Source organism: Callorhinus ursinus, unplaced genomic scaffold (assembly GCF_003265705.2).
Source record: "Callorhinus ursinus isolate GAN/ISIS: 27379988/994484 unplaced genomic scaffold, GSC_fseal_2.0 scaffold51, whole genome shotgun sequence".
Taxonomy (NCBI): Eukaryota; Metazoa; Chordata; class Mammalia; order Carnivora; family Otariidae; genus Callorhinus; species Callorhinus ursinus.
The window spans coordinates 2810689-2833219 of NW_027397113.1; the positions used below are offsets into that span (position 1 = coordinate 2810689).

The following is a 22531-nucleotide window of genomic DNA, read 5'->3' on the forward strand; positions in this document are numbered from 1 at the left end:
CGGGCGGGGTTTCTGGCCAGACAAAAAGCAAGGTCGCCCGAATGCCCGGGGGTTCCCACCCTGCAGACAGCCAGATTTGGGGAAATCACAGGCTCCTCTCCCCGGGAGCAGGCAGGAAACCCCCTCCATCTCTGGGGGGAGGGGGATGGAGGGAGGCAGGGACCGCTCACCCAGCTCCGGAGGATGGCTACCTGCCAGAGACCCCACCCCCACCCCCCACCCCCACCCCCCGGACCTGCGTCCCCTCCCCTCCCCTCCCCTCCCCAGGACCTCCTCCACAGCCACCTCCCTGTCCTTGCCCAGGCCAATTGGCTCCGCTGTCCCTTTAAAGGGGCCTGAGTCAGAGAGTTAAGAATGAAGCTGACTCACGGTGGAAAGGGTGGTCACTGGGCTGGCCGGGCGCCAGGGCTGCGCAGCAGAGGAAGTCGGTGACCACAGCTGCCTGCGTGCTCTCTGCTGCAAAGGGCAGAAACCACAAAACCCCATTTGAAATTCCACTGCGCGGCACAACGTGTGGAATGAGGTTACCCCTCATAAAGGGGGCATTCACGCGGGATCTGGGGGCGGGGTGGGGGGGGAGTGTGGGGCCTGTGGGGCTGGGGGCCTGCCCCTCCCCCCTGGGGGCCAGCTGATGGTGATGTCATCTTCCGTTAGGAGGCTCCCCCCTCCTTCCATTAAGGCCTTAAAAAAATGCACCAGGAAAGTAAAGTGAGAGCCAGAACGGAAGTCTTGGTTTTATTTATAGTTGATAACTTATGTCCGGCCTGCTCCACGGGAGGCCCAGCAGGGAGGAAAAAGAAGGGAACGACAAAGATGCTCCAAACCCCAGGCTACTGTGGCACCTCAGGGCCAGCCTGAAGCTCATTCCGAGCTCCCTAGCAGCCGAAGCAAAGAGGGGAACAGGGTGTGGTAGCGTGACACCAAGGAAAACTGGGAGCCTTGGAGCCTGGGCTCAGATCCCAGCTCCACCGTAGTTGAGCTGTAAGACCTTACACAGAACCTGCCTTCTCATCTGAAGATGAAGAGAAGATTCCAGCGCTGGCTGGATGGGTTTTAGATGCTCCGCTGGTCTGGGATCTACTGGTAGACGGCAGCGCTTAACCCGCTCCCCACGCCTATGGGCATGGCAGACATCACTAATGGATCACAGCACACTCCCCCCCCCACCCCGCCCCCAGATCCCGCCTCACAGCCCCATCCCACACAGCTCTCCAGGGGCCACCACCAGTGTTCCAGAGTCAGCCTGGGGGCTGACCTGCTTGTCACCTGCCAGTGACGAGCTGCAGAGAGGCCCAGGAGGGCCTTGGTCATCTTGGTATTCCCAGCACCTGGCCCGTGCCTACGCAGTAAAATCCTGTCTGCTAAAGCAGGGAAGGGGAGAGACCGGGGAAGGGAGGAAGGCAGGAGGCTGGAGGGCAGCAGGGTCTTGGGCAAGTTGTTGTGTTTCTCTGGGCCTCAGTTTCCTGATCTGTTACATGGCGATTTAGAGCAACTGTCCTGGAGGTGTCCCGACAGTGAAGCGAAGAAGCTGGGCGTGTAAACCGCTCACTCACGGGGGTCCCCAGCACGCCAGGCTGAAGATGACAGTGCTGGCGGCGGCATCTGTGCCAGGAAGGGGCTAGCGTTGCAGGTGGGAGCGTGGGGGCCCCTGCCTGGCCAGAGCTCCCAACTCACAGGCCCCAGGCCCCCAGGGTGGAGGCTCTTGCGGACACCCAGCGCCCCCAGGGCAGGGCCCAGGTTGGAGGGAGTCATGGCGGGGGCTGTCAGGCCTGCCCTTCTTCCCCCTGCACAGCCAGGGACACTCGGGGACCCCGAGGTGTCGACCCAGTGCCACACTCATGCGAGACCATGTCATTTCTGTCCAGAACCTGTGTCCTGTGCATCTCCTTGCACCCCGAGCTAATGGCCTTTTCAACTTCCACTTGGAGGGCTGATCTCTCAGGGAGAGGTGCTTGCAGAAGCCGTTTCCCAGAATCCCTTGTCCCTGACTCCACGCGGGGCTCCTGGTGGCATCTGTGGCCGGCCCAAGGCGTGGCTGTGTCTCCGCCTCCCGGCCGGGAGCCCACATCTGCCCACACTCCCTCTTCCTCCCAGGTTCTCCCTCTGCCCTGGCTCCAGTGGCAGACGTCCTCCTGAGAAACAGAGAAACAAATGTCTCCCCATGAGGCGGCCAGGCCAGGAGGAAAGGATGAGGCGACGGGGCCCAGGTTTGGACCCCTCCACGGAACGTCCACCAGCCCGCCCAGTGGACAAAAGAGGCCAGTCTCTGTGCTCAAGGGGGACAGGGACTAGACAAGAAGACACACAGTGACAAACCCAAACGTCGACAGCTTGTGTGCGGGGCCACAGAGGAGGCAGACACGGGGCGGCCGCTCAGCGAGGTGGTCAGCAAGGCCATGCTGAGGAGGTGACCTTGAAACTGAGACCCGAAGGCAAGAAGGTGTCGGGGGGAGACTGTCCCAGGCAGAGGGAACAGCGTACACAGAGGCACAGGTGGGTGAGAGCTCGGGGAGCTGGGCCAGCAGGGCCCGGGGCCAGGGGTGGGGGCCAGGGATGGGAACCGTGTGTGGGCGGGACAGACCCAGGCAGGCCAGGGCCCCATGGCGTGGACAACTGTCCTAAGCGCCAGGGGAAGTCTTGGCGACTGTAGGGGTGGTGTGACTACAACTTGATTTACAGCTTGAGAAGAACGAACATTCCTGCCTCTGAACGGTCATGATTTTTATACCCCACGTGGGAGGCTGGCTTCTATGCGGGACCCCCATGGCCTTGGGTCCCTTCACAGGCCCAGAACCTGACAGGTAGAGAGTGAGTTGCTCAAATCCATGGAAGCGGTCCCAGCTCAGGGGTCCCCCCGACCCCGGCCCCAGGGCCCCAGCCTCACCTTCTCAAAGAAAGTGGGTGGGCAGCCTTCTCAGCCTGAGTTGGTGAGGAGCGGAGGTTGACCCAGACACCAGTCCTCAGTCCAGTCCTGGGGCTTTGAGGACCCTCCTGCCCTCTGCAGGAGGCAATGACCAGGCAGAAGCCAGCTGGGCCATCCTGGGTGGGAGGGCTGGAGGCTCTGTGCTGGGTGGCGGTCTAGCCTTGGCACCATCTTAAGGTGGGAGGCGCCCACCAGAGGAAGACCTAGCAGCTCAACTGTGGCCCCGGCCCCTCCCAAAACGTCTGTTGGTCTCGCTTCCAAAATACCTCTTGGTCTATGCCTGCAGCCCCATCTGCTTGGTCTGACTTTCTTTCTTTGCAAGGGAGTGGGTGGGTGGGGGGGTGGGGCACTAACAGAAAGAACAGAAGCAAGACCTCAGAAGGGCGAGGTTGCCCTGGTAGGCAGGGCTTTCTTCCCTGCCTCCATTCCTTCCTCCCTCTGCGGCTAAGGTCAGAGCAGAGCCACAACCAGCCTAAGACTGCCCTGGGTGAGTCAGGACTCCCCAGCTTATCTGGGTCCCACCTGTGGAGGACTCTCATGGCCACCTCCTTCCTTGGAACCACCCAGGAGACCAGGGGACGAGGCGGCTCAGGTGCCATTCATTCATCTGTTCATTGATTCATTCATCTCTTCATTCACTTCATCATCTCTTCTGGGGTAATGTGAATAGTACTAGCAGGCATACGAATACAGAGCATTCTTGAGGGCTTCCTATATGCCAGGCACCCCACAAGTAAGCCAAGCAGTGACTCACGGAACACACACAGCCTACCCTGGGCAGGAAGAGGGGGAAAGCACGTGCAAGAGCCAGAGGGAGAGACAGCAGCCCCTGCTCAGAGTCAGTCCGGTCTGCCAGACCCTGGGGCAAACCAGCCTGTGACGAGAGATGGGGCTGCATCCATGAGCCAGCCCCAGACCTCACAGAGCCTCACGGGCCTTGTCAGGGCCTTGCATTTTATCCTGAGGGCCAGGGACCCTGCAAGTTGCAGGCACAGGGCCTTATTTACCACTGTAGAAGCTTCTTCCGGATGTTACGCGGCAGTTGGAAGGGGCGAGAGAGGAGGTTACCATGGTCACACAGGTCCCAGGGGGCAGATGGTGGTGGGATTCAAGGTGACCCCGACAGGACTCAGGGACAAGGTCCAGGGGAGGGCCAAGGAGATGGGGTGTCCTGATGACTCCGGAGGAGTCCCCATTCAGTGAGATGGGGAGATGGGGGTGATAAAGAGAGGCATTACCCCTTGTTTGGTTCACCCTGAGCTGGAGATACCCAAGACAGGGTCTGCAGCCCCACCAGAGGGGAGAGCCTCCAACACTAGCCAGCTCCTCTGCCCCCAGGAATCATGAAAGTCCTCACCACTGCCTTGCTGGGGCTCGTGCCATTGACAGCGGCCTCAGAGCCACAGAAGGACCTCTTGCCCACCCCCTCCGCCTCCTGCCTGCCCTAGGGTGGCTTTCATGCCCGTCAGCGCCACCTACTGACTGCTCAGGTCAGGCCTCCAGCAATGTCTCAGCATGTCTTGTTACGTCCCATTTTAGAGATGGGAAAACTGAGGCTAAGAGAGGCCTGTCTGAGGTCATCCAGCAGAGGAGAGGTGGAGGTCACATGAGACCTCCAGAGTCCTGCCTTGTAGCTTCTCTCCAAAGAGCCTCTTTTGAGGAGGAGGTGGGAGGGGGTAGATGCCAGTAGATGACTCGTCCCATTCTTGTCTGCTGTCAACTTTCCAATATTCCTAGATACTTCCAGCACCGCAACACTGACCCCTGACTTAGTCCCACCAGAGCTTGGTTTTGGTTAACGAAGTTCATTCCTTTGGGCCAATGTCTGCTTCTGTGACCACCACCACCCCCAACAGCCCAGCTGTGTCCAGCTGAGAGGTGGTGAGTACTGTAGAAATCTGGCCTGTCCCTGCTTGATTCCTTCCCTCTGTCTGCAACACTCATAGCATGAGCCCACCTGTTAAACCAATGATGAGATGATGGTGGTGGTGATGATGGTGGTGATGGTGGTGATGATGATGGTGATGGTGGTGATGGTCGTGATGAGAATGGTGATGGTGATGATGATGGTAATGACGGTGATGTTGGTGGTGATGGTGGTAATGATGGTGATGATGGTAATGGTGATGGTGGTGATGATGGTAATGATGGTGCTGATGGTGGTGATGGTGTTGATGATGGTGATGGTGGTGATGGTAGTGAGGGTGAAGACAGTGATGACGATGCTGAGGAGGGGAAGGTAGAGGAAGATAATGGTGAAGATAACTTTCATTCAGCAGTCACTACATGCCAATTGCATTTCCACACTTTCATTTAATCCTTAGGACAACCTTGTGAGCTAAGTCTATTATTCCCTCCATTTGTAGAGGAGGGAAATGCAGCACAGAAAGCTTTAGTCACATGACTAGTTAGCAGTGAAGCTGAGAGGCACACCCAGGCAATTGTATCAGAACCTGCTCACTAACCACTGCCCTACTGTGCCCTTGGCTATGGAAGAGCCTATCTTGCCACTCCCTCGTCTGCCCTCAAAGGGCACCATCATCCCCCATTAATTACCAGTCTGGTTCCTCTGCCCCAGTGAGACACAGGGAGGAAGACAAGGTCCCTGAAGAGTGGGGCTCTCCATGGGGTCGCACATGCCCCTTAGGGTACTGCCACCCTGATGATGTGGGCATATGAATGTTCTATGTGCCATGACTCCTCACACAGTGTGTCTGCTCTGACGGATCAGGCATGGCCCTGACATCCTTCCCCTCATGAACAATGGGCCTGCAGCAAGCCTAGTCCAAGGAGGACACTGGTCAGCACATGGCATGACTCTCAAGACCCTGTCCAGCAAGCAGGCTCTTCCTGGGGCCTTGGACTTAGACTGTGAAAGGGGCCTGCTGTGTGTTTGGGTGTGTTTGAGCCCGAAAACGTGCATTATCGTCAATCCCATTTTACAGATGAGCAAACCGAGGCCCAGACCAGATAAGCTGCTTCCTTGAAGGCTTCAGTCATGGGAGATGGAGCCACAATTCTGGCCCAGGACTGCCTGAAGCCAAGGGTAACCCCACCCCAGCCCAACCTGTGACGGCCTCCTTGGAAAAAGGGAACATCTGTGCTAAAAGTGGAGAACCCTAATGCTGGCTGGTTGATTGTCCATATTGTGGCGGGCAGAAGTCTAGGTCCCCAAGCTCCCTCAATCCTATGTACATTCCTGTGTGAATATTACCCCTGCCACTGGGAATATGATGGATTTCACTCCCATGCTGAGGTTGTGTTACACAGCTGACTTGTCCACTCCAAAAAAGGGACATTAATTAGTCAGGCGGTCCAGACCTAATCACGGGAGTCTTTTAAAAGCAAAGGGTTTTCTCCAGAAAGGAAATGGAACATCAGTCCCAGAGCTGCAAGAAACTGAATGTGGCCAACCACCTCAATGAGCATGGACGTGGATTCTTCCCCAGAGCCTCCAGAAGGTGCAGAGCCTGCCTCACAACCTGATTTCAGCCATGCAAGACTCTGAGCAGGGGACCCAGCTAAGCTGTGCCCAACTTCTGACCTGCAGGGCTGGGAGCTAATAAATGAGTGTTGTTTTAAGCCACCAAGTTTGCAGTGATTTATAACACAGCCTAGGTAACTGATACAGGTATGCATTCAGGTGGCCTCCCGTGGGACTCTGGAGGTCATAGTCAGTGAGGTCTTCCTTGGAGAGTTGCTGGAGTCTGAGTTCTCCCTGGGGTCAGGGAATGGAGCTCAAGTGTGGAGAATTAGCGGGTGCCATGGTGGGAGCCCTCACTATGGTGAGACGCAGGGAGACCTCATACCACCTCCCTGGGCCTCCTGTTCCTCTCTAGTGAAACAGGATTGAGGCTGGCAAGCTGTGGGAGGGTGAGGAAAAGGAATGGATTGAACAGTGTTTTCGCTCAGTGTCTGGAACATAGTCGGTGTTTAAGAAACTATGCATGGTGATCACATGCCAATATTAACAATAATAAAAGACAAATTTAAAAAAAAAAAACCTAAGAGGTCCTTTCTTCTGTGTCCAAGGACTCAGTGTCATCTTGACAGTGGCCCCACACAGGCACTGTAGGGGGCCAAAATGGGCCAAATTGGCATTTCCGTGAGCCCTGAGAGAGGCAGACTCAGAAGTCATGGCTGGCACGAGACACAAAGGCGAGAGGCAATCATTCTGTGATGTTTCCAGGGTACCTGCCCCATACCACACCCTGGGCTGGACTGCCGAGTCCTCTGGGCCTCTGGAATCGAGCAGAGGAGAGAGACCCTAGCTCACAGGTTGTTCACAACATGGTGTGATTGGTGCAAGGCTCAGGACTGTCGGAGAGGCTGTGGGAACACTGAGAAGTGTGGGCCAAAGGGGCAGGGGACTTTGTGATGAGTGCTATGGAGCCAGAGCCTCTCTCCAGGCAGACCAGTGACGAAAAGCATCCCAGGTAGAGGGAACCACCCAGGCAAAGGTACAGAGGCCAGAATGGGCATGGCATGAGGGGGAGCCACAAGCTATCCCGCATAAAAGTGGGCCACCTCCCTTGGGAAGGAGCCCTATGCCTTGCTTCGGCACAGGACTCGTGTCTCAGCTTCTGCCCTTTCCAAGACTGACTGTGTGATGATTATTTTAAGTAAATGCACTACTTTCCCAGCAAGTTTTGAAGACTGTGATCCACCAGCCAAATGGGGCCCCCAGGAGACCCCAGAGAGTGAGGACGGCAGCTGTAATGCTGGCGACTATGGGTTCACCTGGTGTGGGTTTTGTCCTCACAGGTGCTGAGTCCATTAGGAGACCCTGAGCAATGAGCAGGGCCAATCTGGGTTTTTATCTCAGGACACGTCACAAGGTACTCCAGGCCTTTGAGACAAGAAAGTCCAATGGCTTTGTCCAGCGGCTTTCGTAATTTTTCCTCAAATGCTACTTCCATTTAGATTTTAGAGCAAGGTCAGCAGATGCAGAGTAGGCATGCCATCACTCCCCATTTCTGCACCCATCACAGACATGACCAATTGATTGTAGAATCTTCAACCCAGTACTCAGGTAAGTGATCTTTGGGGCTGTTTGTGGTCTGGTCCACTCTTCTCAGTGAGAGGGACACCCAGCTTTGTCAAGAAGCCCACCAGGGTCTGACTCTCCTCTCCATGCTCTGGCCACTGTTGACCAAGACACTTGGAAAATTGTAGAAGCCAGCATAGAGGGGGCACAAGATAGTTGTCTCTCTCTTTCTCCCTCTCTTTCATGCATGTGCATGCACACATGCAGGAACATAGGCAGGACAAAGCACATGCATCACATATCACCTGAAGCCAAGTGAAGTAAGTGCAAGCCACGTGCTGGAGGGTACTTGCCAGCCCCATCTCATGCTCTGTCCCAGTATCTAGGACAGTGCCTGGCACACAGAAGGCACCCAATTAATATTTGTTGAGCACAGGGATATCTATGGGTCCAACCTATTTTCAGACCGATCCCATGCTCACCAGCACGGTGTCTTGGCCTGGTCTCACCCCAGCGACCTTGTTGAGGCCCTCTGGGTTAGCATCTCTCTCCCTGGAAAGGGACAGAGGCTGAGGGACCGTGTTCTCAGGAGGCAGTTCATGAATTCAGGCCTGGAGAACTTTTCCTGGAGCCTTTAAATCACTGTTGAGATAAAGTTCTAGATACATGCAGAGTGAGTGAGTGGAGGTGGGAGGGCTGGGTTCTCCAGCACCACCCCACCCCTGCCCCTTCCTCATGGGAATTAATTGGTATCAAAAACAGGATTTTAGGAAATAGCCATGTTTAAAAGTCTCCCTGCTTAATGTTCCCTTTAATTAGAATGGGTTTCACTTGACGGTTTTGCTGACCCGCAGGGGGAGGGCAGCCCCTGCCTGAGTGAATGCCCATTGACCCAGGCATTCCTGCATCTCAGTTATGCCCCGTTCATAGGCTCACTTAGCAGAGTTCAAAAGAATGGCTTTTTCTGCAGCAAAACAACAGCCAGAGCCTAGAGAGTCACTCCCCTCGGTTCGGGCACCTCTGTGGGAACCTGGATCCGGGACATTCCTCTGAAAAGAAGAATGTGCACGCGGGGGACAGCTGGGTCCCTGCCAAGCCCAGTTGCTCAACAGGCTCAACAGGCAGTGCCTGAGCCCCAGGGAGGACAGACTCGGAGCTGGGCCTGGGGATAGGTACATGGGAAGGGCAGGCATGCACCTGCCTCAGGGCACTCTTAGGTCAGGAGGCGGGTCCTGTGCCCCGGCAACTCTGGCATGGTGGGACACGATATGAAAGGCCAAGTGCTGGAGGAGCCCAGGGAAGGCACTTGATCCCGCCCAGGGCAGGAGAGACCTTCACAGGGAAACTTGTGTCTAAGGGGAGACCTTGGATTAGTCTGGATGAGCAAGGCTGTGCTACACTAACAAATAAGCCAGAATGTGAGTGTCTTAACTCAACGGACATCTGTTCTTTACTCTCATCGTGGGCCAGCGAGGGTCTTCCTGATGGGTCTCCTCTGGCAGTGATGTAGTCATGGGTGGGAGCAAGAGATGCAGAGAACTCCCACCTGGTTCTAACTGCCTCAGACTGGACAGGACCTGGAGAAACTGAGGTCCGCGGCATCAGGGAGGCTGAGAAAGGAAATTTCCTCTGAACCCAAGAAGAGGCAACAGAGTGGGAACCACAGAGCCAAAGGCCAAGCCGGAGTTAGGCAGGCAAGTGAGGGATTGGGGAGAAAGAAGGGGGAAGAATCGGCAGGAAGAACTGCAGGCATGAAGGCCCAGAAGCAGGAGAGATGGGAGAAGCACGGAAGTTCAAGTCCAGGCCACCACACCTGGGTTTACGTTAAGAGGTGACTCTAAGAAAGCCCCCACCTTGACCCAGCAGCCTCAGGTCGGGGCTGGTTGCCAGGGGAGCCAACAGTATGATCAGAGGGTGGGAGAGGGGCTGGGGGTTAGCTGAGTGACCAGTGGCCAATGACCCAGTCCATCACGCCTATGTAAGGAGGCTTCCAGAGCCAACCCAAAAGGACCGCACTCAGGAAGCTTGGGCTGGCGGCCACGTGGGGGTGCTGGGAGAGCGGCGCCTCTGACAGCCCACAGAAGCTCCGCGCCCTCTGCCCTACCTCGCCTTCATGCATTGTTCCCTGCAGAGACTTCTATCCCATTCCTGAGTTATATCCTTGTATAATAAACTGATAATCTGGTAAGTAAACTCTTCTCCTGAGTGAGTTCGGTAGGCAACAGTCTTGAGGGACCAAGCAGTCAGGGTGGGTGGGTATCATATCAAAATTGAGTTAATTTGTAGGACACCCAGCTGGTGTCTGGAGAATCTGAGAATTGCTTGGTGTGGAGAAAAACCCACACATTTGGTGGCTAGAAGTGTTCTGGAAGAGTCTGAGAGTCATGGAGATATAGAAGGGTTTGGGTGGTCAGAAGTGAAGTACAGAGAGAGGTAGGAGCACAGAGAAACAGAAGAGCTGCTTCTGTACTTTTGGTGCCCATGTTTCTCTCATTCGGACTCACGTAGATGAAGTGTGGTGATGACCCTCTGACAGGGGAGCACTCAGGATGGGGCCTGAGGATGGGAAGGAGCCAGGGATGCGGGAAATGGAGCGAAGGGCCCTCTAGGCAGGGAGAACAGTAAGTGCAAAGGCCCTGGGGCTGGAAAGGACCCAGGTTGTTGGAGGCACTAGAAGGAATGGAGTAAGCCTGGTGTACAAGAGCCGGGGGAGGTTTGTCCCAAGAGGCCACTGTAGCAGTGAGATTTGGGGCTTTAAAAGGTTCCAAGTGAACGGTAGGGTCTAGGCAGGGACAGCACAGAGGTCTCCAGAGAAGGCTGCTGGCGGCCTATCTGGGGTGGCGGCAGTGGGTTGGAATTGAGAGGTGCCAAGGTGGGCCGAGTGGCCCAGCTTGAGTGAGGAGCTGGTGTGGGCAGCGAGGCTGGAAGGCGTTGACAATGGGGCTCCGGCCTCCCACCCGGGTAGACAGCAGTGCATTTGCTGAGCAGGAGCGAGGGGCGAGGGGCACGGTGCCCACGGACCACCCAAGTGGGGACGCAGGTAGAGGGTCGGGTGCGCGGGGCTCCGGGAGGTAGGCTGATGGAAGTTTGGAAGAAATGTATTTGAGAAGCTCCTCTACTCTGGAAAGACAGCTTTGCCAGTTCGCCACGCCTACTCAGGGTGGGGAAGCAAGGAGAGAAACAGGCCTTCCCGTGGGGTGCAGCGAGGGCTCCCCCTCATACAGACAAAGGTACCAAGTCTCAGAGCAGGGAGCAAAGCCTGGAAGGCTCACTGTGCACTTGGCATGTGTCAAGCACACCCCCAGCCTCAACATGTTCCATCCACACAGCAACCCCAGAAAATGGCGAGGAGAATTATTATCCCCATTTTACAGATGGAGAAACCAAGGCACAGAGCAATTCGGCAAGGTTCCCCGAGGCCACCTAAGATGCCAGTGGCTGACCCGAGGTTCGACCCAGGCATCTGACCCCACAGCCCCTGTTGTCACCCCAGGCAGGCGACTCATCCGAGGTCCCACAGCCCCAGGCTGGACATGAAGCTGACGCCGGCTGTCCCGACGTGGACTCCCTCGAGGGCAGTCAGAATTGCAGAGCCGTCAGTCACCAGGGAGGTGAGGGGCTCACGTCTGAAATTACACTTTGTGTGAAACAGATGGGGTCTAGCTCCTCCCTTGCTGTCCTCTGCTGGCATTCCTGGGTCCAAGACCTCTCAGCATGGCCCCGGGGGCTTATGGGTGGAATGAGCAGGCATGGAACGTAGGACGACTATCTTATCTCAGAAGACGGGTGGTAATTCCGGTATCCTGGGCCGCCATGTTGAAACCATGGAGGGGCCGCCATGCCCGGCCCCCTGCTGAGTGGCAATCCGGCCAGGGTCAAGCAAAGGAGCAGCACCCTTTCTGGCTCTGGAGGTCAAGCCAGGAAGAGTTTATACCCACATGCACCCCACTAGTTACATAGAGTCATCATACTTGACCCCTACAGGTGCCCTGTGAGTGAGTCACCATCCCCACTCTGTGGATGAGGAATTGGGACCTTAAGAGGGCAAGCCACCTGCCTGAGGTTACCCAGCCAGCAAGCAGCAGCACCAAGACACAAACCCAGATGTTTGGACTCTAGTCATTTCTTCCCTAAACACATCTCGAGTCGGGCTTATTCGGAGCCAGTTCCCAAGAAGGGGTTGTTGGGAATAAATAGATAGATAAAGGGCGCCTCGGTGGCTCAGTCAGTTAAGCATCTGCCTTCAGTTTGGGTCATGATCCCGGCTCCTGGGATCAAGCCCCACATCCAGCTTCCTGTGCAATAAGGAGTCTGCTTCTCCCTCTGCCCCTTCCGCTGTTTGTGTGCACTCTCTCTCTCAAAGAAATAAATAAAATCTTTTAAAAAAATAGATAAGACTTCATGTTTGACCTCAGTGACCTCATGGTCAGGACAAAGGAGTATAAGAAACACTCCACTATGGAATATTCTTCAGCCTCAAAGAGGAAGGGCCCACTGACACCTGCTCTATGGGGATGGACCTGGAGGACATGATGCTGAGCGACACAGACCAGACACAAAAGGACAGATCCTGCACAGTCCCACACATATGAGGTCCTAGAGTTTCCAGATTTGCAGACATAGAGAGGAGGACGATGGGCGCCAGGGGCTGGGGGCCAGGGAGTTAGTGTCCATGGGACAGAGTTGCAGTTTGGGAAGATGAAAACATTCTGGAGAGGGATAGAGATGCTAGCCATGCAGCAAAGTGAATGTGCTTAACACTACTGAACGGCACACTTAAAAACGGATTAAGATGCTACATTTTACATTTATGGGTATTTTATCCTAATTAACGTTTTCTTAACAAATTTCAAAAAAAGAGAAACGATTGAGTTCATTCACTGTTTCTGCAGGGTGCCCCCATCATCCGGCACTGGGCCCGGTGACTGTGTGTGAGCATGCATATTTGTGTGTGTACATGTGTGTGTGGTAGGGCACACAGGGGTGTAAGAAGCTGCCCGTGCCAGCAAGGGCTGTCCCATCCTCAGTGGGGGGTCCAACCACAGCATTGATCCCCACGTGGGGAAGCCAGGCACGGAGCATGGCGCTTTACAAACAGTGCTCCAGGGGAGTTATGGTGATCCTGTCTTACAGGGGAGAAACCAAGGCTCAAAGTTAGTAAGCAGGAGAGCACAATTCAAACCTTGTATATTCGTTATCTCTTGCTTCATAACATATTACCCCCAACCTTACTGGCTGAAAACAACAAATATTTATCATCCCCCACAGTTCCCGTGGGTCAGAGACCCGGGAGCCGCTGAGTTGGGTGGTTCTGGATCAGCATCTATCATGAGGCTAGCGTCAAGATGTCGGCCAGGGCTGCGGTCATCCGAGGCTTGGCAAGGGCTGGGAGGTCCACCTCCAGGGTGGCACTCTCACCAAGTTGCTGGTACGAGGCCCCAGTTCCTCACCACATGGACCTCTCCACAGGGCTGTGTGAGCATCCTCACAACATGGCGGACATCTTCCCCCTGAGTGAGTGGTTGAAGAAAGCAGGACAGAAGCCACAATGCCCTTTACAACATGGCCTGGGGGAGTCATACACCCTCATTTCCACAGCCTCCATTGGCTGCAAGGTGAGCCCTTTAAGGTGGGAAGGAGCTCCACGAGAGAGTCAATACCAAGAGGTGAGGATCATCGGGGGCCATCTTGAACCAGCTGCCAGCCCAGGCCTGACTCTTCCCACTGGTGCCTGCGTTCTGCAAGGGAACTGGCGGTCAGTCATGCGGTGGAGTCTGGTATCCAAGGACTTTTCAGAGATCGCTGTGACTGGGGTGCTGTAGCAGAGAGGGGGACATAGCAGGTAGGGCCCCACGCTGAGCGGAGACAAAAGCTATCCCACAGAGGCAGGTGTGGGCCTACATGGCCTCAACACCAGGCCATCATCACGTTTAGTAAGCACAAGGGGTGTGCGGGTACAGGAGGCATCCTTCTCACACACACTCACACAGAAATGGGGACCTGGGGAGAGGGGGGCCACGTGCACAGCAGTCCTCCTGGCTGTGGCCGCAAGAGCTAGATGTTGGCGTCAGACCTGACCTGTGTCCACTGAGTGTGACCTCAAGGCCTCCTATACCCACTCTGGCCTTCAGTCTCCCCCTCCAAAGTGGGATGCTTAGCTGCTTCTCCCACGCAGGAGAGGGAAGAAAGCCACATGTGTCCAGAGCCCACACGAGAGCCTCGGGTGCAGCCTCTGACACAGCCCAGTCCCGGGAGGGTGTGCGGTTGACTCGGTCAGACACACTGCACTCTTGGAACACGATGTCCGGGTCCCAGTTCAGCCAGTTCAACCGATCCCACAAACCCAGAGTAGCCAGACCAGTCACTCCCTCCCAGTGTGCCTGGGGCCATTGGAATGCCCCCACCGATGGGAAAGGCTCCGGACAAATATTTCACATTCCAACAGGGAAAGTAACAGGGAACGCGGAACGCTCCTTCCCAGCCGACAGAGCACGCAGCATTTCCTTTATCTCGCCTGGAAGTTTTGTTTTCCTTTTATCAAAAATGTGTTATCAGTGTGGCTTAAGGAAGAAAGAAATTTGAATGGAAAATGGGCAGGGGATGCGGCCAAGCGTGGGGCAATGACAAGCCGCAGAGGAGGTCATTTGTCGTTACCCTGCCTTCCCGGGCCAGGAGGGCAGCAGGGCGGCAGGAGAATGGTTAGAATTGTTCACTTCTAACCACTGTGGGTTTTCACCCAGAATCCATACAGCCTTGCTCTCGCCGACTCAGGACTTCGGGCCTGGAGCTGGGGATTCGAGGGAGCGGGTGAGGTGCAGGTGCATCAGCAGGCCCACAGAGGGACAACCCCACAGGCGGGTGGACAGACGGCCCAGTGGCGGGCTGAAAGGGCAGACGCCCGTGTGCGTGGCTGGCTGGTTGGCTGACAGATAACTTGAAGGGATGGGATGGCTGGATAAGTGTGGGAGGGTGGTGGCGGCAAACGTTGGCCCGAAGCGGGGATAAACAGATGGGCAGGTGCAGAAGTTGGCGGGCAGTGGAAGGAACGAGTGGGCAGGGCTGACCGTGGGCCTGACTCCCTGTTCCCGCAGTTGGGAGCCAGGAGCCAGAGGGAGGCTGGCCGAGGAGGGACTCGGTCAGGGATTTGCCCTCAGACACGGGTCATTCGGGCATACCTGCTCTGAGACTACGGTACAAGGGGCTCCTGACCTTGAGAATCTGGAATCTGACAGGTGCAAGGGGCTGTAGGGGTCACGCTGGTTTCATGGCTGCGAGCCCAGAGAGGGCGAGAGCCTCTCCTGCAGCCACACAGCCAGGACCAACCCCAGGGCTCCACCCTCGGTCTAAGCCTCTTGGCTCTGACCATCATCCGGGCTCCAGCAGCTTCAGCTTGCCCTAAACTCCAGCCTGAGCCGGGCCCCCTCGACCTGGCCTAACCTGTCATTACCACGGGCCCTGATAAGGCCCCAAGACCAGCACGACGGTGCCTTGACCTGCTGCCCTGTGTGTGGGGACCAGCCAAGATGGGGGTCCCAGTGAGGCAGCTATGTGGCCCTTCCAGGGGTCCTCAGAGACTTGAAGGTTCAAGGATCCTCAAAGCCCCAGGGAGCTCCAGGAGCCTCTGTTTCTGGCAGCCACTGGTGACCACTGGTTATCCAGGAGTGGCTCCTTCTCCCCGCTTGCTATGTGTCAGGCACTGTGCGGGGTGCTGAGAGTGGGGAGTTCTTGTCTGCACCCCGAGAACTCCAAGCCTGCATGCAGCAGGCTCTCAGTCAGTGTCGATCAAGGAAAGGGACAGTCCTGCCCTCCAGGACACATTTCTCTGAGTGAAAGAGGTAAGCCAGGCGTGGCCCTGGCTTAGGGATCCTGTCTTTGTGCCATCTCCTCCTTTGGAATGGGGTGTTCATGGGTGGTAGAGGTGCTCGCTCTCAGCTACCCTGATTTGGAGTGAGAGCCCACACAGTTCTGGACCAGAGATCCCCAAAAGTAGCACCAAAACAAAAATTGGGGAACCAAAAATATGTCCCTCCAAAGTCTTCCCCCCACGGCTAGATATGTGGTCCTATCACTTTCTGGCGTATTCCCCAGAAAGCAGGCTGGGACCCAGTCCCCCACTTCACAGACGGAACCCTAGGTCGCTGCTAATGGTGAAATCTTGCCATGATGTGGGGCACCAGGAGCCCCCCAGGGCCACTGACCCATTGCCATCCAAGCCCCGGCAGCAGCATGCCAGGGGCACAGTGGGGCTTCAGCAAAGTTTGCAGAGTGAATGCGTGACAAGACAAAAGAGCACCAACAGACTTTGGAACCAGAGAAGCCTAAGTCCAAATCCCAGCTCTTCCTTTTCTTGTCTGTAGGACCCGAGGCGAGTCGCCTAACCTCCATGGGTCTCTAACCTCCCACCCTGTGAAATGAAGATCATAATATTAACTCAGTAAGAGCCTCGTAAGGATTCGGAGAGCTGATGTTTGTGACGTTCGTTCAGGGTGCGCAGTTGATGCTCCCCAGGGGTGCTCCTGCAGGCCCCTCCCCCCGGCAGTGCGGCTGCCGCTCATCTGTGGGCGGCTGAGGCCCCGCCCCCTCGCTGCCTGGCGGGCAGGTGACTGCAGAGGCTCCTGGCGGCTCCCGCCTGGGAGCGTGGGAACTTCCTGCCGCCCTGTTTGTCTTGGGCTGCTTGGGAGGGGCTGCCACCCTCTGTCAGCTCCAGCACGCTCCTGCCAGATCGCCCAGCGTGAAAGGGAGGAATTGTTCCCGCGACCTTTGCTTTCCTTGTCAAAGGTGACTTCGGCAAGCACCTACTCTCTTCCCCAAAGGCCAGGCCAGCCCTTGTTTCCCACTCCCGAAGGGACTGAGAGGGCCACCTTTGCACCTGGGGTAGGGAGGGGCGCGGGGGACGAAACGGCAGCATCATCCGTCCCTGCCAGCGTGAGGGAGGCCTCACACCCTTCTGTCCCCACTCCCTGAGCCAGCTGCCAGCCAGGGCTCCTTCCCTGTCCCACTAACCACCCCCCACCTCTTTCCTGGTCTTCACTACCCTCTGTGCCTCCGAGGACCCAGAATAGGACCCAGCCCAACGTCAGAGGCTCAATCAAGCTCCCCAGCCCAGCTGAGACACCCCCACCCGCCAAGAGCAAGGCAAACCACCCCCCACTTCCACAGAACCGTGCCTCTGGAGGGTGTCCCCAGGGCTGATCTCTGCAGGGGCTCCACAGGTCTTTACACCAACTTCTTACCACTCTGCCTCAGCCTCCTCTGCCCCTTGGTCCTCTGGCCAGCCTACTGCCAAACTGCCCATCTGCCCTGCTTTGGCATGGCTGGTGGCCCCAGGGTGTGACCCTGGCAGCCGTGGAACCTTGAGTAGATCAGCCACGCGGTGGCCACAACAAGCAGTGCAGCTGGGGTTAAGGGCAGCCTCAGATCACGGAGGCTCCATTTCCGGTTTTCCAGAAGATGCCAATTATTAATGATCATTGTTCTTTCCTTCTGGGGCATGAAAAAGCAGGTTCAGCTCACAACCGGAAAAGCAGCAGGTCAAGGTTCCCAGAGTATGAAATGTCAGCCTCTGGCGGCAATGACATTCACCCAGAAGCACTAAAAATAGACTCAAAAACAGAAGCATCCAGTCTCTGGAGGCTGGAGGAATAAGGTGAGCTTAGGGCAGAAATGACACTTGCCAATTATGTCTGTGGCCACATGGCAAGGCAAGGATTTTACTTGTTGTTTTTTTTTTTCCTTAAGAGACAAAAAGAAAGCAAACTTAAAAAGGGTCAGCCCAGAAGGACTTTGGTCTTTTAAGAATGACTTTACTGAATATAAAGTTCAAATAGAAGGAAAGACCCAGCCTGGAGTGATATGTGACCACGGTGGGTCTGGGGCTTGGCCCCAGGACAGAATGCTCATTATCCTTCCCAGCTCCAGTGACTGGTTACGGCAGCCTGACCGAGGCTGGTGCAGTCTGAGAGAACTTTCGTGATGGTGGAAATGCTCTTTATCTGCTCTGTCCAACATGGGAGCCACTAGCCACATACAGGTATGCATCAAGCCCTTGAAACGTAGCTGTTGAAGCTGAGCAACAGCATTGCTCATTTTATTTCATTTTAATTGACTTGGATCCAAAAAGCTGTATTTAAATGGTGGCCAGTGGCTACCATATTGGACAGCACTGTTTTAGGCTTTAGGGGAAGGAGAGCTGCAATTGATTAGCAATGTCTGCTGAAGACACAAGATTGGAAGGTAAGGCATGAACACTGCATTACCAAATGACTGGGGATCTAGCTTGACCTAGGTCACCTGATGCCTAAGCCATTGATTCTGATGCCTGGATAGTTTTTGCATTTAGGAGGAAAAAATATCTGAGGTTTAGTGCCACACCCCTGTGTCATGCAGTCTTCTGGTCTTTCCTACAGGCAACTGCAATCCTCTTAAATGGTCTCCCTCCCTGTGGGACCCCGTTTCCAACATTTCTAACCCTTCTTTACACAGCAACCGGAAGGGTCCTTCCCAAACACCAATCCAACCACACTCTACCCTGCTCAAAACCCTGCATCTAGCCTCCTCACCTTGGCCATCGAGACCCTTCCCTGCAATGCCTCTCTGACCTCATTCCCTTTCATTCTTCTCCACCCCCACCTAATATAGAACACCCCCATCTGATGCTGGCTGGTTCTTTTTCTCCTCCACTGCCCAGGGAGCCCCAAAGGGAGAGCTATCTCTTGCCCCCATTGTGGCATCCTCCACCCAAAGCACAGTTCTAGAATAGCTCCCACTAGAAACCTAATGTGATTCCAGGAACTCCCATATAAATTCTTTTATTGTACCCTCAAAATAATAAGACAAGTACCATTGTTGCCCTGTTTCACAGATGAGGAAACCAAAGGATTTGGCCAACGGCATGAGAGAAAATGGCAGACCTGAGGCTCAGACATGGGCACATGACAATCGCAAACCTTGCTTTCTGCACAGAGCGATCTGCTTCAACACAGTGGCTGTGCTAAGAATGGGAACCAGGTTCCAGAACTTCTTCTACTGCTAATTCAACACATGCTAGAGGAAAAAAGGGATGGATGATTGGATAGATAGGTGGATGGATGAGTGGATGGGTGGTGGGTAGGTAGGTGGATGGGTAGATGGATTGATGAGTGGACAGATGGATGGATGGATGGATGAATGGGTGGATGGATGAGTAGATGGATAGGTGAGTGCATGGGTAGTGGGTACATGGATGGATGGATGGATGAGTGGATGGATGGGTAGATGGATGGATGGGTGGATGGATGGATGAGTGGATGGATGATGGATGGATGGGTGGATGGATGGATGAGTGGATGGGTGGTGGGCAGGTGGATAGATGGATGGGTGGTGGGTAGGTGGATAGATGGATGGATGGTGGGTAAGTGGATGGATGGATGGAGGATGGATGGATGAGTGGATGGATGAGTGGATGGGTGGGTGGGTAGATGGATGGGTGGATGGATGGATGAATGGATGGATGGTGGGTGAGTGGATGGATGGGTGGTGGGCAGGTGGGTAGATGGATGGACAGAGGGATGGACGAATGGATGGGTAGTGGGTAGGTGGATAGATGGATGGATGGATGATGGCTGGATGGGTGGATAGATGGATGATGGATGGATGTGAGTAGGTGGATGGATGATGGCTGGATGGATGCATAGATGACTGGATGGATGGGCAGATGGATGAACTGGTGCACAGGTAGGTGGGTGGGTGGATGGGTGGAAGTGTGATGGACAGATGGATGCATGCATGTATGAATAAAAGGGCAGCAAAACATGGTAAGAAGTGAAATAAAAGGTCATGACTAGGGAAGTGGGTAACAGTCCACTTTTTTTCTTAACCATTTTTTTAGGGTTCCCAAAAATTCAGGTCATGCAAAATATTCTTTGAGGCATTTCTTTTAAAGAGATAAAATGCATGATAAGCCATGTGTGTGTATCAAGAAAGCCCTGGGCTGTTCAAGGGCCTGCTCCCCTCTCTCCTCCCCCCTCTGCCACCACCCCTCCCTCCCTCTCCTTCTGGCTCATTGAGCTCCTCCCTAACACAGCTTTCCCAAGGGAAGGCTGAGAAACAAAAGCAGTTTCTTCTGAATGGAACTCTCCCCTGAGCCAAAGAGTAAACACAAGAGAGCAGGGAAGAACCCAAGTTGGTGTGTATCTGCTCCGGCAATGATTACATAACCAGGACATACCTGGGAGAGGCGCTGATCCAGGGGATTTTAACAGGTTGGGGGGTGGGGAGCTGGGGGGGCGGGGGAGGAGGGCAGGGGCATGCCCAGGGCAGGAATGGCTCTGCAGCTACCTGGCCTTGCTGGGAACTGGAGTCAGCTCTGTCTGGGAGGGAAGAAGTTTAAGTGTCATTTCCTGAGGGTGCTCTTGAATTAAGATAGGCTCTTGCAGGATTGGTTTTTTGATCTTCACAACAGCACTACTGGGTAGGTACAGTGATGTTCTCTTTTATAGATGAAACAACAGAAATGAGACACAGAGAGGTACCGCCCCTAACCCAAGTTGCACAGTGACTGTGGCCAAGCTGGGATAGGAGCCCTAGTCTGGCTCCAGAGCCTGTGGGGTTGACCGAGCTGCCCGGGTCTCTCCTTCCTCTTCCTCTTTCCATCTCTCCCTGCCCCCCGGCTCATCCACTAAATCATGCATCCATTTATTCTTTCACTTTGTCCGTCTGTCCATCCACCCTTTCAGCACCCCAGTGGCTCTTCCCTCGCCTCCGTCCTGGGCCAACATGGGAAGAGGGGCCAAAGAGAAACCAGACACAGCTGCTGTCTGTGAAGAGTTGGTTTCTGCTGAGCGAGTGAGACACATCAGTATCCACCTGCCATAGGGCTTTAGACCTCTGTGTGTGTGTGTGTGTGCGTGGGACACAGGAGAAGCTTTATAGTGGTTTTCTCGTTTCATCTACAAGGTGATATCCAGGTCAGCGTTGCTCTCCCCTGTGGCAGAAGAAGAAACAGGTCCACAGAGCCTCAGGAGCCTCAGCCTCGGGACTTGGAGTTCGGAGAGGGCTTCTCAGAGGAGGCAACCCAAGCAGGCTTGGGCAGCACACCCGAGATTTCCTCCAGCAGAGGTGGAAAGGGTAGGTGTGTTTCTGGTATTGAGAGTCGTGTGATGGAGGAGAGGCGGTTAGGAGGATGGGGTCCACTGTAGCCTGGTCACCCCTCCACAACCAGCGGCTGCCAGCTTCAGAGCTCCTAGGGTGAGGGGGCTGGGGAAGGCCCCACTTGGCCAGGCTGAGGACAGGTGACCCAGAGCATGGCTGAGTCAAACTCACCCTTCTCCGCGTGACCCAGAACAAGCATCTCTCCTCTCTGGACCCCAAGCACCCCATCTGTAAAATGAGGACAGGAGGATTCTGTGAGGGACAGTGGTAATGCCTACCGGGCACTAGTGAGCCTGCAGACGTGTGTTCCCCCAGAGGGGCTGCACCAAGAGCTGGGAGCCCAGTTAGCAGGCAAGGCCTTATGCCGGGGCCATCTAGGACTCCCGGGCCAAACAGGTGACGCCCCAGGGGCGGGACCCAGTGTACAGGCCCCATCATGAAGGAGGCCTCCCTTTCCTGCAGCACCCAAGGGGCTGCCAAGAGCCATGCTGCCATCACATAAGCCACCTACACCGCCACTGCTGGTTGGCTGTGTTGCCACATAAATAGAGTCCTGTATGTACCTACCACGGGAAAGGGACAGGTCTGCCTGGCAAGATGAGCTCGGAGGCCTTCAGCTCTGATTTCTGTTACACTCCGTGTGTGCACACATCCTGTGCCCACCATCTGGGCACCAGTTGGGGCACATTGGCAGAGGGGCCAGTGGGAAACTACAACCTGGGAGCCCAGGCCATGGGTCTTCGGGTCGCATGCTTAGGGTTGCAGCCTTGGCCAGGGAAGCCAGGCTTCCCTCATAGGCAGCAAGAGGCCAGGCCAATATCACATCTGGGTGGCAGGCTTCCAATGATCTCCAATGGCCCCAAAGACCTCCCTGGTGTTGGCACCAGTCAGCTGCACTGGGTGGACAGGTGCCATCTGCACAGGATATCAAAGAGCTCAGAGACTAGAGGGAGCAAGCCCTGGATACAGCCCTACCTCCCATGGACACTTCTCCAGGGCACCAGACTTTCATTAAGAAGCTACTCTGTGCAGAAAACATTTGTCTTTATTTCCCAGAAAAATCTCAGTGGTCACATTATTTTACACAAGAAGAGAGACAAGTGACTGAGCCATGACCGCACAGCTAACGAGATGGAGTCAGGATTTGAACCCAGCTCTGTCTGACCCTAAGTAGTTATCTCTAATAAATATGCTGCCCTCTATGTTTCAATGTTTTCATCTACCAAGTAAGGATAGTCATAAAACCCAAGAAATGCTCTGTGACCATTATGGCAGCTTTGAGTGGCATTATCTGTTCATGAATACTTGGCTGGATCAATGTGTGGACGGGTGAATGGACAGTGGGATAATTAGGTAAACAAGTGGACAGTTGGATAAATGAGTGCCGCCTTTATGAGTGCGGTAGGAAGAGGGAGGGAGAGACAGATAGGGATGGATGGATGGATGGATGAGGGATGGATGGATGGATGGATGGATGGATGGATGGATGGATG

General features: G+C 55.1%; 1 long non-coding RNA gene across 2 annotated transcripts; it reads left to right on the forward strand.

Moving 5' to 3' along the window:
• Positions 1–17418: 17418 nt before the first annotated feature.
• On the forward strand, positions 17419–22240 carry LOC141370935 (uncharacterized). Of its 2 annotated transcripts, XR_012375435.1 has the most exons (5): positions 17419–17556; positions 17823–17940; positions 18772–18917; positions 20844–21014; positions 22095–22240. It is a non-coding gene; the product is annotated as an uncharacterized lncRNA (long non-coding RNA). The 2 variants fall into 2 exon arrangements; XR_012375434.1 differs by having other exon boundaries at positions 20844–22240.
• The last annotated feature ends 291 nt before the right edge of the window (positions 22241–22531 follow it).